The 17188-nt window shown below is 38.6% G+C and overlaps 1 long non-coding RNA gene across 1 annotated transcript in view; it reads left to right on the forward strand.

Annotated features, from left to right (window-relative positions):
* Positions 1–281: 281 nt before the first annotated feature.
* Positions 282–17188, forward strand: part of LOC116756543 — a 125632-nt gene continuing 108725 nt past the window's right edge. Inside the window, exons 1-2 of the long non-coding RNA XR_004350676.1 lie at positions 282–1240; positions 5801–5953. This is a non-coding gene — a long non-coding RNA (uncharacterized LOC116756543). The remainder of the gene's footprint in view (positions 1241–5800; positions 5954–17188) is intronic.

Raw genomic sequence — 17188 nt, forward strand, 5'->3', positions numbered from 1 at the left:
TTCTCAAGCAGTCCAATTTGAGGGACCAGACAGCAGGATTGTGAGTTTGAAGAGAGCATGCTGTGTTGCAACAGTGGCAGGTTTCAGAGGCAGAGATGTGAGGGAGATTAAAAGAAAATTTACAGGCTTGGCATTAGGAGGTACACATGATCTCAGTTCTGCCAGAGCTTCACCTCTGTGACGAAATACTTGACAGCATCGACAGGTGTACTTGATAATGTGGAAAGTTGCAGAGACTGGTACATCTGCTCCCCTACCATGTACCAACAGGAAGGAGAAAAGTTCTCTGGAAATGTGTTAATGCTAGAGAGTCTTTTGCAATGAGCCATATGACAAAGTGCTATTGAACAGTTTGGAAAATCAGATTCAGTCAAAGCATGTTATTACAAGAGCGACATACAGTAAGGCATTATTGGAGAAGCTTTAGAATGGGAGATCTAAATTCGCCTTGTTAGTAAAGATTTATACAAGAAGAGGAGAGAGAAAGGTGACAGATCCTGTCTTGATGGAACCCAACCAAATGGCAGACTTGAACTGGAGACCTTAGTAGAGACTTGGGGAGTTGCAGCCGATGTTGCTGGTTTAACAGTAAAATCAACCTCCCTCTCAGAAAACCTGGTGAGAGACTGTGTCCATTAACTTAGTGTATGAAGTCTATCTCAGAGAGAACAGCTGGAACCATCCACCTTTAACTTAGGAGCTACTCATTTATATGGTACATTTTTAATGCATAGGTTGCCAGGTGGAAGTATCTTTCTCCCCCAACCCCTTTTAAAATTTTGTTATAGAAAAGATGGGTATTTCCAAGCAAACAACACTTGCTAGGGGAGACTTTCCTTAGCCATCCAGAAACTAAGAGCAGAAAACAAGGAGGAACCAAGGAGACAGCTAATCCCTGCAAGCAAAATTGCCCAATAGATACTCTGGCTCCTTCTTGTAGGAGGCAGAGATCATGCATGTAAGCGCTGAAAACAACAGAAGCTGATGCTCCTTCCTTGTATGTAGAAGTCATTAACCCAAAAGTCAGCCTTGATTCTGAGAGTGGAAAAGATGGTAGAGGATGCTGGTGGGAATTTTTTTTTCAGGCCCATATTCTCTAAAGCTGTGATCTTCAGTCTAAGGACAACTGTATAACACCCAGAAAGCACTATGCCACAGAGATGGCTGCTGATGCAGGAAGACCCTGCCTGATTAGGCTGGGGCAGCAGCGGTATTGGCACGAGTGACTGGCACTGTGTAGGTGAGTGTGAAAAACCTTCCCAGTATCCAAGTGACAGGGCAGAATCAGAAATAAATAGCTCAGGGCTTCCCTGGTGGCACAGTGGTTGAGAATCTGCCTGCCAATGCAGGGGACACGGGTTCGAGCCCTGGTCTGGGAAGATCCCACATGCCACGGAGTGGCTGGGCCCGTGGGCCACAACTACTGAGCCTGCGCGTCTGGAGCCTGTGCTCCGCAACAAGAGAGGCCATGATAGTGAGAGGCCCGCGCACCGCGATGAAGAGTGGCCCCCGCTTGCCACAACTAGAGAAAGCCCTCGCACAGAAGCAAAGACCCAACACAGCTATAAATAAATTAATTAATTAAATTAAAAAAAAAAAAAAAGAAAGAAATAGCTCAGGTACCAATTTAAATCCTCAAAGGAAAAAAAAAAAGTTGTTTGGGCTCACAGAGGAGTTTGAGGCTTAGGTGCCAAAAGTAAATTCAGTCCTGTTTTTTCACCTATACCTCAGAAGAGGATTTGTACAGAAGGTGAACAGGAGGCTCCATTTCCCCCTCAGGATGCTGTATTTGATGCTGTTGTGTACCACCCACATCCCCTTCTAGAACCAAGTTCTCTCCAAGTTGACTGGAATTTTGGATGCTGACAGCTCACAGCTGTGTTCTTCTTCAGGAATTGCCCCTGGCTCAAGGAAGCGGCTTCACTCAAAGTTATGCGCTCTTCCTGGGATGCAGCACACATTCAATGCCTGGGTCATACAGAATGCAAAGATTCGTCCCCCTTACCTTGATTCTCAAGACATCTCTAAAGGGCCATTCCACCTTCAAAAGTGGATTCGTGGAAACCACTGAGGCTTGTTCTTATAACAGAGCACCTTCCCTTTTCATGTGTCCTTGATTAGCAGTAATTCCCATAACTAATTAACTTAAACATTTTGATACTAAGTGTCATGACATTTTGCTACATGCTAGGGAAATCAAAATTATGACCTGGTCTCTGACTTCAAAGAGATTTTAACTTATAGAAATGATAAATGACTCCAAAGTATCATACAAGGCTGTATGGTCTAAGCATGAAGGTACTGAGTCATTCAATTATTAAACCGTAAACACCTGTACGTGCTTTGTGCAGCAGTATAAAGGTCAGTAAGCGTTGGCCACTGCTTTTAAGGATTTCAGTGGGTTCAGGGGAGGAAAGGTTTATTCTTGACAGGAGTTTCTTCATGGGGGCTCCATTTGTTTACATATGTCCTGGCTTACTTCGGAAAAAGAATTTGAGTTGGATCAGAAAAAGTAATTAAGTATTTCATAAAGGGTTGGAGTGTGATGGGGTAGGAGGGAAACTCCAGGATGAAGGAATAACATGAAGGCAGTAGGGAGAAGGCCGTTTCCTCACAATAGTTTCTGATAGGGTCTTAAAATTGGCACTGGAGGAGAATATTTAACAGGAAAAGAAAGTCTAAAGTGAGGAGAGGCCTGAAGACAAAGGTAAGGAATTCTGGTTTTGTTTAGTAGGAAGCATGAAGATTTTCTCTTTTATCTCCTATGTTTATTTAAAACTTTATTGTCTAGCTCAGTCTCTATCCCATGTCCTACCATGTTTCATTGGTGATGGTATCACAATCACCGTACTGGACATACTCATTTTATGACTCACCTTCATTCCATTTCATTTGTCTCCATCCTTGGCCATGTTTGTCATCTCACTTTAAGAAATAATAAACTGTTGTTGTTTTAAACCACTTGGTTTTGGGGTAGTTTGTTACACAACAGTAGACAACTGATACAAAATTTGGACTTTTGCCCAAAAGCCTCACTCAGGGTAACCTTGAAAGACAGCAGTGAGGGACAGTCTCACCATTGGCAGAGGTTTGGGTGTGTGCATGATTATTTATTTTGTGTCAAAAGAGAAACAGGTTGATATAAGATTACACATGGACTCATTAGCAGTGACAAACGGTTTGGTTAATTGTTCAGGGGCTTGGAAGGAGAAAGAAGAGTGAGTTTTCGAGAAGAGGCATTTGATTTGACATATAAGCATGGGCATAAAGTGTGGATGTCTTTGATTCACATCAAAATGCCCACCAGAGAGAATCTGTTGAAGGGGCACTAAATAACCATGTAGAATAACTTAGCCAGTCTTTGTTGAAAGTCACTGCGGTGTTGCACAAAGGGTTTATACAGGAGAAACTGTGGAGACACGGATGGAGGCTGTGCATGAGCCCAACAATGTGGACACTCCAGAGCAGACCTAATAGTGCTGCTGCCTATCATCTAAGCTACCAGCAGCAAGACTAATGTTGCCCTCTAATATGGCACCGTACCTTGAGGGGACCAACTAGACAAAGTTGATTACACTGTGTCTGTGAAATCTCGAGAGGCAGAAATTTATTTTGAGTGGTGTTCTCTATATGATTGCCTTTCCTGCTCATTAGACTCATAGGCTGCACCATTATCCATGAGCAAACAAAATGTTTGATCTACCAATATGTGATCCTACATAAATTTCATTCGCCCAAGCAATGCACTTTACATCAAATGAGGTGTAACAGTAGGCATCTGACCATGAGACTCACTGGTCCTATCACATTTTACCACCCTGATTCTGCCGGCCTGATAGTGATGGAATGGCTTTTTGAAGGTATACACCTAAGGTGGAAAGTTGGAAATTATACTGTGCAAGAATGTGGTATATACCTTCATCCTACAGAATCAAGAGCACACCCTAAATCATCAACCATTATGTGCTGCTGTATTCTCCAAGGGAAAATACGTGGATCTGGGAACTAAGGGTTGCAAGGAGAAGGGACTATGCTTATTATCACTTCCAATGGCCCATTTGGGGAACTTGTTCTTCCCATCCCCACAACTCTACATCCTGTAGGTGTTTAATGGCACATTAAATATAATACAGTTGGCACACAAGTGATCTGCTTAGAGAAGAAGGTGAAGGGAAGGGGGTTCTTGGTATTGCTCTAACCAATTTTAATGGTAAATGGACATGTGCAGAAGCCACAACCTGAAAAGGGCACAGCAACTATGGGCCCAGACCCCCTCAGGGAAAGGGGCCTGGGTCATCCACCAAGTAAGTGCTGGAGACCAGCTGACTACCCATCGATTGTCAAGGGTGGGTGAACTCTAGTAGACGAGGTTAATAGATGAGGGAGACTATAAATATCAGGTGCAGACTAGAGAATAGTTGGAGGGGTGAGGGCAGCTGAGGGTGGGGGAGGAAGGAGAAAGGGAGAAGGAGGCTAACACTAGTTTGTCGCACTAAACTTCCTCTAAAAGCTTTCCGAGGAAAGGAGGAGAATTGTAATCCTGAAGGAGTTGTTTCCTTGTGGAGGGAATATGCTGTACAAAGCAAGTGGAACTAAATGGCATGGGATGGACTGTAGTGGATGCATTTGGAGACCTCCTAGATTCCCCTTCCTGGTTAAGGCTTCATGGTCCCAGATGCTGGGAGTATTGACTACTGATTACTTACAGTTGCATCCAGCTCTGGGAATTGCCCTCAGCTGAAGGAAACTGCCATGCTCAAGTCTCAGCTCTAGTTCCTGGGGGCAGCCATATCTGATGATTGATTGTTGTGGGGCACATTCCTTAATGTGGGACATCTTTGTAGGATCAACTCATTCTTGAGGGATCTCTGTGGCATTCGCTGAGACTACTGTTTCAACTGTATCTCATTTCAAATTCTACCCTTACTTAATCTAGCTTCCCTTGCTCCTTCAAAGAGCACTTCTGTTTTCAAGAGCACTTCTGATAAACCTCCTGCCTGCAAATTCCAGGTGAACTTTACCTAGAACAGTAAGGTGTATTTATATACCTAAATTTCTAAGAAAGGCAGCTCCTGAAGCCTCCTTTATTCTGATAACCTCCCTAAGCAGTATCGTGTATATAATGCTGAGTGTAGGAGATCCTTATATTCTACACAAAATAAGAGGAATTCAAAATTCACAGGAAGCAATTTCATAGAGAGGGAACAAAGACCACATGAGAAAGTGAAAGAAAGATGAGGAAACCTGGTAAATGTGGGAGGAGTAGATTTCCTGTTGAAACTAGTGAAGGGATTGAGTTTTGCATCCAGTTTGACAAGGAGGAAAGAAAGTAGGCATATATTTATATAGGAGTCACACAGACAGGATCTATTGTTCCCCCCCATCAGAACTTCTACGTGTCTTTGAAATTGGAACTTTGAGAGGCAGAAAAATCCATGGCAGATATCTGATTATAAAATACATTAGGTGTATCAAGTTGTATTCTTTTAGAGTTGAATTTGTTTTCACACTAGTATCTCTTCCTAAATGCATTTTTTTAAGTTTTCTTTTTAATTTTTAAAAAGTATTAGGGTGTGCCCTATCTTAGTTGTGGCACGTGGGCTTCTTAGCTTGTGGTATGGATTTGGGATCTAGTTCCCCGACCAGGGTTCAAACCCGGGACCCCTGCAATGGGAACTTGGAGTCTTACCCACTGGACCACCAGAGATGTCCCTCTAAATGCACTTTTGAAAAATTATTTGGTGCTGTTATTTTGATTTATCAGCCTTGAGGTCATACTTGACTTTGCTTTCTCTCAAAGGCTATATCCAATACGTCTGGAAACCTCATTGGCTCTACCTTAAAAATATATTCAGAATTCAGGAAGTTCCTCGGGCAAAAAGGAATATTAGACCAACCATAAACCTGGATCTACATCAAGAAATGAAGAGTATGGGAAATGGAGTAAAACAAGGTAATATAAAATTAATTTTTCTTATTTTAGTTCCTTCAAGAGATAACTATCTAAAGCAAAAACAGTAGTAATGTATTATATATTTTTTGCAAATGTAAACATAAGTCTGACAAAAGCAGATGCGAGGGAGCAGTTGGGCATATACTATTTTTTTCAATACGTTTATTGAAGTATAGTTGATTTACAATGTTGTGTTAATTTCTGCTATACAGCAAAGTGATTAAGTTATACATATACATTGTATATATTCTTTTTTAAATATTGGGCATATACTATTTTAAGGTCCTTACACTACATTTGAAGTGATGTAATATGGTTTTAAGGTAGATCTTGATTAATTAAACATATATTTTAAAACATATAGCAACCACAGACCTTTTTATAAAAAGGTAAAAGCCCATAGTAGAAATAAACTAGAATAAAAACAACACTCTGAATTCAAAAGAAGGCAGAAAAAGGAAAAAAGAAACAAAGAATGGATAAAACATTAGGAAACAGCTAGCAAGAAAGAGTTTGATCTAACCATGAAATAATTATATTAAATGTAAATGAAATAAACACATCATCTAAAAGCCCAGAATGTCAGGTTGGCTAAGAAAGCAAGATTCAACTATATGCTGTCTCCAAGAAACCCATTTTTTTTTTTAAACACGTTTTTTTTTTTTAAATGAATTTATTTATTTTTATTTTATTTATGGCCACATTGGGTCTTCATTGCTGCATGCAGGCTTTTCTCTAGTTGCAGCGAGTGGGGGCTACTCTTCATTGCAGTGCGCGGGCTTCTCATTGTGGTGGCTTCTCTTGTTGTGGAGCGCGGGCTCTAGGCACGCGGGCTTCAGTAGTTGTGGCATGCAGGCTCAGTAGTTGTGGCTCGCAGACTCTAGAGCACAGGCTCAGTAGTTGTGGCGCATGGGCTTAGTTGCTCCACGGCATGTGGGATCTTCCTGGACCAGGGCTCGAACCCGTGTCCCCTGCATTGGCAGGCGAATTTTTAACCACTGCACCACCAGGGAAGCACAGAAACCCATTCTAAATATAGAACACAGATAAGTTAAAAGTAAAGAGATGGGAAAATATATACTATGAAAATACTAATCAAAAGAAAGCTGAGTAGCTATGTTTATAACTGACAAAGTAGACTTTAGAATAATAAATATTACCAGAGATAAAGAGGAGCATTACATAACGATAAAAAGGTCAATTCTCCAGGAAAACATTATAATCCTACATGTGTATGTATCTAGCAACAGACCTTCAAAATACATAAAGTAAAAACTGATAGAAAGGAAAAAATTCACAATTATGGTTGGAGAGCAACACTCCTCTCTCAGCAATTGATAGGACAAATAGAAAGTATGTTCAGGATATAAAAGACCTAAACATTATTGACAACTTGACTTAATTAATAATTGTAGGACACTCCATCCAACAACTGTAGAATAGAAATTGTTTTCCACTTCAAAAGGAACATGTACTAAGGTAGACCATCTTCTTTTTTACCAGTGTTTTCTTCATTTTTTTGAATTTTTGCATTTTATTTTATTTATTTTTTTACACAGCAGGTTCTTATTATTTATCCATTTTATACATGTTAGTGTATCCATGTCAATCCCAATCTCCCAATTCATCACACCACACTCCCACCCCAACCCCCACTGCCGCTTTCCCCCCTTGGTGTCCATACATTTGTTCTCTATATCAGTGTCTCAATTTCTACCCTGCAAGCCGGTTCACCTGTACCATTTTTCTAGGTTCCACATATATGAGTTAATATACGATATTTGTTTTTCTCTTTCTGACTTACTTCACTCTGTATGACAGTCTCTAGATCCATCCACATCTCAACAAATGACCCAATTTCATTCCTTTTTATGGCTGAGTAATATTCCATTGTATATATGTACTACATCTTCCTTATCCATTCATCTGTTGTTGGGCATTTAGCTTGCTTCCATGACCTGGCTATTGTAAATAGGGCTGCAATGAACATTGTGGTACATGACTCCTTTTGAATTACGGTTTTCTCAGGGTATATGCCTAGTAGTGGGATTGCTGGCTTGTATGATAGTTCTATTTATAGTTTTTTAAGGCGCCTCCATACTATTCTCCATAGTGGCTGTATCAATTTACATTCCCACCAACAGTGCAAGAGTGTTCCCTTTTCTCCACACACTCTCCAGCATTTATTGTTTGCAGATTTTTTGATGATGGCCATTCTGACTGGTGTGAGGTGATACCTCATTGTAGTTTTGATTTGCAGTTCTCTAATGATTAATGATGTTGAGCATTCTTTCATGTGTTTGTTGGCAATCTGTATATCTTCTTTGGAGAAATGTCTATTTAGGTCGTCTGCCCATTTTTGGATTAGGTTTTTGTTTTTTTGATATTGAGCTGCATGAGTTACTTGTATGTTTTGGAGATTAATCCTTTGTCAGTTGCTTCATTTGCAAATATTTTCTCCCTTTCTGAGGGTTGTCTTTTTGTCTTCTTTGTAGTTTCCTTTGCTTTGCAAAAGCTTTGAAGTTTCATTAGGTCCCATTTGTTTATTTTTGGTTTTATTTCCATTACTCTAGGAGGTGGATCAAAAAAGATCTTGCTGTGATTTATGTCAAAGAGTCTTCTTCCTATGTTTTCCTCTAAGAGTTTTATAGTGTCCACTCTTACCTTTAGGTCTCTAATCCATTTTGAGTTTATTTTTGTGCATGGTGTTAGGGAGTGTTCTAATTTCATTCATTTACATGTAGCTGTCCAGGTTTCCCAGCACCTCTTATTGAAGAGACTGTCTTTTCTTCATTGTATATCCTTGCCTCCTTTGTCATAGATTAATTGACCATAGGTGTGTGGGTTTATCTCTGGGCTTTCTATCCTGTGCCATTGATATATATTTCTGTTTTTGTGCCAGTACCATACTCTCTTGATTACTGTAGCTTTGTAGTATAGTCTGAAGTCAGAGAGTCTGATTCCTCCAGCTCCGTTTTTTTCCCTCAAGACTGCTTTGGCTATTTGGGGTCTTTTGTGTGTCCATACAAATTTTAAGATTTTTTGTTCTACTTCTGTAAAAAATGCCATTGGTAATTTGATAGGGATTGCATTGAATCTGTAGATTGCTTTGGGTAGTAGAGTCATTTTCACAATGTTGATTCTTCCAATCCAAGAGCGTGGTATATCTCTCCATTGTTTGTATCATCTTTAATTTCTTTCATCAGTGTCTTATACTTTTCTGCATAAAGGTCTTTTGTCTCTCTATGTAGGTTTATTCCTACATATTTTATTCTTTTTGTTGCAATGGTTAATTCGGAGTGTTTCCTTAATTCCTCTTTGACATTTTTTATCATCAGTGTTTAGGAATGCAAGAGATTTCTGTGTGTTGATCTTGTATCCTGCTACTTTACCAAATTCATTGATTTGCTCTAGTAGATTTCTAGTGGCATCTTTAGGATTCTCTATGTATGGTATCATGTCATCTGCAAACTGACAGTTTTACTTCTTCTTTTCCAACTTGTATTACTTTTATTTCCTTTTCTTCTCTGATTGCCGTGGCTAGGACTTCCCAAACTGTGTTGAATAAAAGTGGCAAGGTGGATATCTTTGTCTTGTTCTGATCTTAGCGAAAAAACTGATCTTAGAGAAAATGCTTTCAGTTTTTCACCATTGAGAATGATGTTTGCTGTGGGTTTGTTGTATATGGCCTTTATTATGTTGAGGTAGGTTCCCTCTATGCCCACTTTCTAGAGAGTTTTTATCATAAATCGGTGTTGAATTTTGTCAAAAGCTTTTTCTGCATCTATTGAGATGATCATATGGTTTTTATTCTTCAGTTTCTTAATATGGTTTATCACATTGATTGATTTGACTATATTGAAGAATCCTTGCATCCCTGGGATAAATCCCACTTAATCGTGGTATATGATCCTTTTAATGTGTTGTTGGATTCTGTTTGCTAGTATTTTGTTCAGGATTTTGCATCTATATTCATGAGTGATATTGGTCTATATTTTTCTTTTTTTGTAGTATCTTTGTCTGGTTTTGTTATCAGGGTGATGGTGGCCTCATAGAATGAGTTTGGGAGTTTTCCTTCTCTGCAATTTTTGGAAGAGTTTGAGAAAGGTAGGTGTTAGCTCTTCTCTAAATGTTTGATAGAATTCACCTGTGAAGCCATCTGGTTCTGGACTTTTGTTTGTTGGAAGGTTTTTAATCACAGTTTCAATTTCATTACCTGTGATTGGTCTGTTCATATTTCCTATTTCTTCCTGGTTCATTCGTAGAAGGTTATACCTTTCTAAGGATATGTGCATTTCTTCCAGGTTGTCCATTTTATTGGCATAGAGTTACTAATAGTAGTCTCTTAGGATGCTTTGTATTTCTGCGGTGTCTCTTGTAACTTCTTTTACATTTCTAATTTTATTGATATGAATCCTCTCCCTCTTTTTCTTGATGAGTCTGGCTAATGGTTTATCAATTTTGTTTATCTTCTCAAAGAACCAGCTTTTAGTTTTATTGATCTTTGCTATTGTCTTCTTTGTTCTTTTTCATTTATTTCTGCTCTGATCTTTATGATTTCTTTCCTTCTGCTAACTTTGCATTTTGTTTGTTCTTCTTTCTCTAGTTCCATTCGGTGTAAGGTTAGATTGTTTATTTGAGATGTTTCTTGTTTCTTGAGGGAGGCTTGTATTGGTATAGACTTGCCTCTTAGAACTGCTTTTGCTGCATCCCATAGGTTTTGGATCGTCGTGTTTTCATTGTCATTTGTCTCTAGGTAGTTTTTTATTTCCTCTTTGATTTTTTCAGTGATCTCTTGGTTATTTACTAATGTATTGTTTAGCCTCCATGTGTTTGTAATTTTTATGTTTTTTTCCCCCTGTAATTTACTTCTAATCTCACAGCGTTGTGGTTGGAAAAGATGCTTGATATGATTTCAGTTTTCTTAAATTTACCAAGGCTTGATTTTTGGCCCAAGAGGTGATCTATCCTGGAGAATGTTCCGTGTGCACTTGAGAAGAAAGTGTTATCTGCTGTTTTTGGATGGAATGTCCTATAAATATCAATTAAATCTAGCTGTGTCATTTAAAGCTTTTGTTTCCTTATTAATTTTCATTTTGGATGATCTGTCCATTGGTGTAAGTGAGGAGTTAAAGTTCCCCACTATTATTGTGTTACTGTCGATTTCCTCTTTTAGAGCTGTTAGCAGTTGCCTTATGTCTTGAGGTGCTCCTATGTTGGGTGCATATATATTTATAATTGTTATATCTTCTTCTTGCATTGATCCCTTGATCATTATATAGTGTCTTCCTTGTCTCTTGTAACATTCTTTATTTTAAAGTCTATTTTATCTGACATGAGTATTGCAAGTCCAGCTTTCTTTTGATTTCCATTTGCGTGGATCATCTTTTTCCATCCCCTCACTTTCAGTCTGTATGTGTCTCTAAGTCTGAAGTGGGTCTCTTGTAGACAGCATATATATGGGTCTCGTTTTTGTATCCATACAGAGAGCCTGTGTCTTTTGGTTGGAGCATTTACTCCATTCACGTTTAAGGTAATTATTGATATGTATGTTCCTATTACCATTTTCTTAATTGTTTTGGGTTTGTTTTTGTAGGTCCTTTTCTTCTCTTCTTTCCCACTTAGAGAAGTTCCTTTAGCATTTGTTGTAGAGCTGGTTTGGTGGTGCTGAATTCTCTTAGCTTTTGCTTGCCTGAAAAGCTTTTGATTTCTCCATCAAATCTGAATGAGATTCTTGCCAGGTAGAGTAATCCTGGTTGTAGTTTCTTCCCTTTCATTACTTTTAATATGTCATTGCCACTCCTTTCTGGCTTGTAGAGTTTCTGCTGAGAAATCAGCTGTTAACCTTATGGGAATTCCCTTGTATGTATTTTTCATATTTCCCTTGCTGCTTTCAGTAATTTTTGTTTGTCTTTAATTTTTGTAAATTTGATTACTATGTGTCTCAGCATGTTTCTCCTTTGGTTTATCCTTCCGGAGACTCTCTGCTCTTCCTGGGCTTGGGTGGCTATTTCCTTTCCCATGTTAGGGAAGTTTTCGACTATAATCTCTTCACATATTTTCTCTGGCCATTTCTCTCTCTCTTCTCCTTCTGGGACCCCTATAATGCGTATGTCGTTGCTTTCAGTGTTGTCCCAGAGGTCTCTTAGGCTGTCTTCATTTCTTCTCATTCTTTTTTCTTTATTCTGTTCTGCAGCAGTGAATTCCACCATTCCGTCTTCCAGGTCACTTATCCGTTCTTCTGCCTCAGTTATTCTGCTATTGATTCCTTCTAGTGTTGTTTTCGTTTCACTTATTGTATTGTTCATCTCTGTTTGTTTGTTCTTTAATTCTTCTAGTTCTTTGTTAAACATTTCTTACATCTTCTTGATCTTTGCCTCCATTCTTTTTCCGATGTCTTGGATCATCTTCACTATCATTATTCTGAATCTTTTTCTGGAAGGTTGCCTATCTCCACTTCATTTAGTTGTTTTCCTGGGGTTTTATCTTGTTCCTTCATCTGGTACAAAGTCCTCTGCCTTTTCATTTTGTCTGTCTTTCTGTGAACGTGGTTTTCATTCCACAGGCTGTAGAACTGTATTTCCTATTGCATCTGCTGTCTGCCCTCTGGTGGATGAGTCTTCCTCCAAGATGGATCATCTTCTGGGTCATACAGCCTTAATACACTTAAATGAATTGAAATTGTATATAGTATGTTTGGGACTTTAACAGAATTAAACTAGAAATCACGAATAGAAAGATATCTAGAAAGTTCCTAAATAGTGGCAAATAAAACTAATTATTTCTAAATAACCCATGGGTCAAAAGAGGAAATCACAGAGGAAATTAGGAATCATTTTGAATTCAATGAAAACAATACACAGCACATCAATTTATGGGATACCGCTAAAGCAGTGCTTAGAGGGAAATATATAGAATTAAATGCTTATATTACAAAGTACTGTCAGAATTTAACTATTTCTCAGTTCTACTTATGATCTGTCATTCTTTCTCACCTGGATTATTGTAAAACCTCCTAACTTATTTCCTTGCTTCTACCCTTGTCCACTACAGTATGGTTTTAGCAGAGCAGCCAGAGTAAGGGTAATTCATTTAATCCTATCAGGTCACCTACCTCAACATAATAAAGGACATATGTGACAAATCTACAGCCAACATCGTTCTCAATGGTAAAAAACTGAAACCATTTCCTGTAAGATCAGGAACAAGACAAGGTTGCCCACTCTCACCACTATTATTCAACATAGTTTTGGAAGTTTTAGCCACGGCAATCAGAAAAGAAAAAGGAATAAAAAGAATCCAAATCGGAAAAGAAGAAGTAAAACTGTCACTCTTTGCAGATGACATGATAATTATATATGGAGAATCCTAAAGATGCTACCAGAAAGCACCAGAGCTGATCAATGAATTTGGTAAAGTTGCAGGAAACAAAATTAATGCACAGAAATCTCTTGCATTCCTATACACTAATGATGAAAAGTCTAAAAGAGAAATTAAGGAAAGACTCCCATTTACCATTGTAACAAAAAGAATAAAATATCTAGGAATAAACCTACCTAAGGAGACAAAAGACCTGTATGCAGAAAACTATAAGACACTGATGAAAGAAATTAAAGATGATACAAACAGATGGAGAGATATACCACTTTCTTGGATTGGAAGAATCAACATTATGAAAATGACTATACTACCCAAAGCAATCTACATTTTCAGTGCAATCCCTATGAAACTACCAATGGCATTTTTCACAGAACTGGAACAAAATTCACAATTTGTATGAAAACACAAAAGACCCTGAATAGCCAAATCAGTCTTTTTTTTTTTTTAGTAAATTTATTTATTTATTTATTTTTGTTTGACTATGTTGGGTCTTCGTTACTGTGCACAGGCTTTCTCTAGTTGCAGTGAGCAGGGGCTACTCTTTGTTGCAGTGCACGGTCTTCTCATTGTCATGGCTTGTTGCAGAGCACAGACTCTGAGTGTGCAGGCTGCAGTAGTTGTGGCATGTGGGCTCAGTAGTTGTAGCTTGCAGGCTCTAGAGCTCAGCCTGTGGCACATCGGCTTAGTTGCTCCGCAGCATGTGGGATCTTCCCTGACCAGGGCTCGAACCTGTGTCCCTTGCATTGGCAGGCAGATTCTTAACCACTGTGCCACCAGGGAAGCCCAGCCAAAGCAATCTTGAGAAGAAAGAAAAATGCAGCTGGAGGAATCAGGCTCCTGGACTTAAGACTATACTACAAAGACACAGTAATCAAGAGAGTATGGTACCGGCACAAAAACAGAAATATAGATCAATGGAACAGGATAGAAAGCCCAGAGATAAACCCATGCACATATGGTCACCTTATCTTTGGTAAAGGAGGCAAGAATATACAATGGAGAAAAGAGAGTCTCTTCAATAAGTGGTGCTGGGAAAACTGGAGTACTACATGTAAAAGAATGAAATTAGAACACTACCTAACACCATGCACAAAAATAAACTCAAAATGGATTAAAGACCTAAATGTAAGGCCAGACACTATAAAACGCTTACAGGAAAACATAGGCAGAACACTCTATGACATAAATCATAACAAGGTCCTTTTGACTCACCTCCTAGAGAAATGGAAATAAAAACAAAAATAAACAAATGGGACCTAATGAAACTTAAAAGCTTTTGCACAGCAAAGGAAACCATAAACAAGATGAAAAGACAACCCTCAGATATGGAGAAAATATTTGTAAATGAAGCAGCTGACAAAGGATTAATCTCCAAAATATACAGGCAGCTCATGCAGCTCAGTATCAAGAAAACAAACAACCCAATCCCAAAATGGGCAGAAGACCTAAATAGATATTTCTCCAAAGAAGATATAGAGATTGCCAACAAACACATGAAAGGATGCTCAACATAACTAATCATTAGCAAAATGCAAATCAAAACTACAATGAGGTATCACCTCACACCCGTCAGAATGACCATCCTCTAAAAATCTACAAACAATAAATGCTGGAGACAGTGTGGAGAAAAGGGAACCCTCTTGCACTGTTGGTGGGAATGTAAATTGATACAGCCACTATGGAGAACAGTATGGAGATTCCTTAAAAAACTAAAAATAGAACTACCATATGACCCAGCAATCCCACTACTGGGTATATACCCTGAGAAAACCATAATTCAAAAGGAGTCATGTACCACAGTGTTAATTGCAGCACTATGTACACTAGCCAGGACTTGGAAACAACCTAAGTGTCCATCGACAGACGAATGGATAAAGAAGATGTGGTACATATATACATTGGAATATTAGCCATTAAAAGAAGTGAAAGTGAACTATTTTGTAGTAAGGTGGATTGACCTAGAGTCTGTCATACAGAGTGAAGTGAGTCAGAAAGAGAAAAACAAATACTGTATGCTAACACATATATATGGAATCTAAAAAAAAAACAACAAAAGTTCTGATGAACCTAGGTACAGGACAGGAATAAAGAAGGAGACCTAGAGAACGGACTTGACAACATGGGGAAGGGGAAGTGTAAGCTGGGACAAAGTGAGAGAGTGGCATGGACATATATACACAACCAAATGTAAAGTAGATAGCTAGTGGGAAGCAGCCACAGAGCACAGGGAAATCAGCTCGGTGCTTTGTCACCACCTAGAGGGGTGGCATAAGGACGATGGGAGGGAGACACAAGAGGGAGGAGATATTGGGATATATGTATATGTATAGCTGATTCACTTTGTTATACAGCAGAAACTAACACACCATTGTAAAGCAATTATATTCCAACAAAGATGTTAAAAAAAAAATCCTGTCAGATCATGTCACTCTCAAAATCTTACATTGGCTCTCCATTTTTCTCAGTGTAAACATCAAAGACCTTATGAGGCCAACTTGACCCTATATGTTTTGGCTTCCATTATCTCTTTGACCTTATCCCGTGTTTCTACCCCCTCCCTCACTCCATTCAGCCACACAGTCTCCTTCCTTGCTTTAAGCTCATTAAGGACACTCCTGCCTTGGGCCTATTCACTGGCTGTTCCTCTGTCTAGAACAGTCTTTCCTCTGAAAGCTACTTGGTTAACTCCCTCACCTCCTTTAAACTTTGCTTAAGTATGCTTTTCTCAGTGAGGGTTATCCTGACCATCCTATTTAAAATGACAACCTGCCTCTGTCATTCGCCTAGCTCCATATTTGCCCTATTTTTATTAATAGCATTTATCACTTTCTGTTATATTATTTTTTATCATCTGTGTCCTCCCACTAAAATATAGGCTCCTTGAGGACAGTGATTTTCATTTTGTCCTGGTGTTCTGTTCTTTGGTTTCTTTTTTTTTTCTGGTATATCACAAACAGCCAAAACAGTGCAAGGGACATAGTATTCACTAAATAAGTATTTGAGGCACTAAAGGAAGGAGACAAGGGAAGGGATGAATAGGGTGAGGTGGGACGGGGAGAAGATTAAGAGGAAGAGAAATCTTTCACAATAAAATTTTGGTGACGTTTAATGATACATACTGTATTTGAAGTTTTGTTGCATTGAACTCCATACTTCTTGTTACAGAATATATGATTACTTTCAAAAATTCAGTACCCCACCTTTTAATACTTGTTTATTTTTGTGATAAGCCCTTAGAAGTCTTTTTATTGCAATTTTCATATTTCTTCCTAATTTTCTACAGGATTTGGTCAGTTTTCTGGCTTCTCAATTCTAGTATTTATATGAATAAACATGGAATTAATAATGGGGATGGGGGTTGGCAGCATGTATGCCTACATGTCCTGGAAATTATCTGTCAATGTACATATTTATATTTAGTCTCAGGAGGAGACCTATATTCTGAAAGGGGTTTTATGTCTCAAAGTTTAAAATGTTCATTGGCTGTTCCAATGTCTTAACCTCTAAGACAATTTAGAGGTTAAGAAGTTATGCCTTAGAATCAGACTGAGTATGACTTCTGGTTCTGCCCTTTACTAGCTGTGCAATTATGAGCATGTGATTTAACATTCTAAGCCTCTGTTTCCTGTATAAAATGGGGATGCTAATACTAACCTTGGTGGTTCTTTGTAAGCCCAAAAAGAGGTGACACATGTACAAGGCATGGCAGAGCATAAGAGACTTAGTAAGTATTCAAGTGACAGTTATTACAATTATTAATATTTATGAAATCCCATTTTGAATCAGTTATTTAAAACTCAAAATGGTTTCCCTCTACAATGTTATCCATACTGGATGAATTAATTCCCAGACCAT

This window comes from Phocoena sinus, chromosome 7, assembly GCF_008692025.1.
Source record: "Phocoena sinus isolate mPhoSin1 chromosome 7, mPhoSin1.pri, whole genome shotgun sequence".
Lineage (NCBI taxonomy): Eukaryota > Metazoa > Chordata > Mammalia > Artiodactyla > Phocoenidae > Phocoena > Phocoena sinus.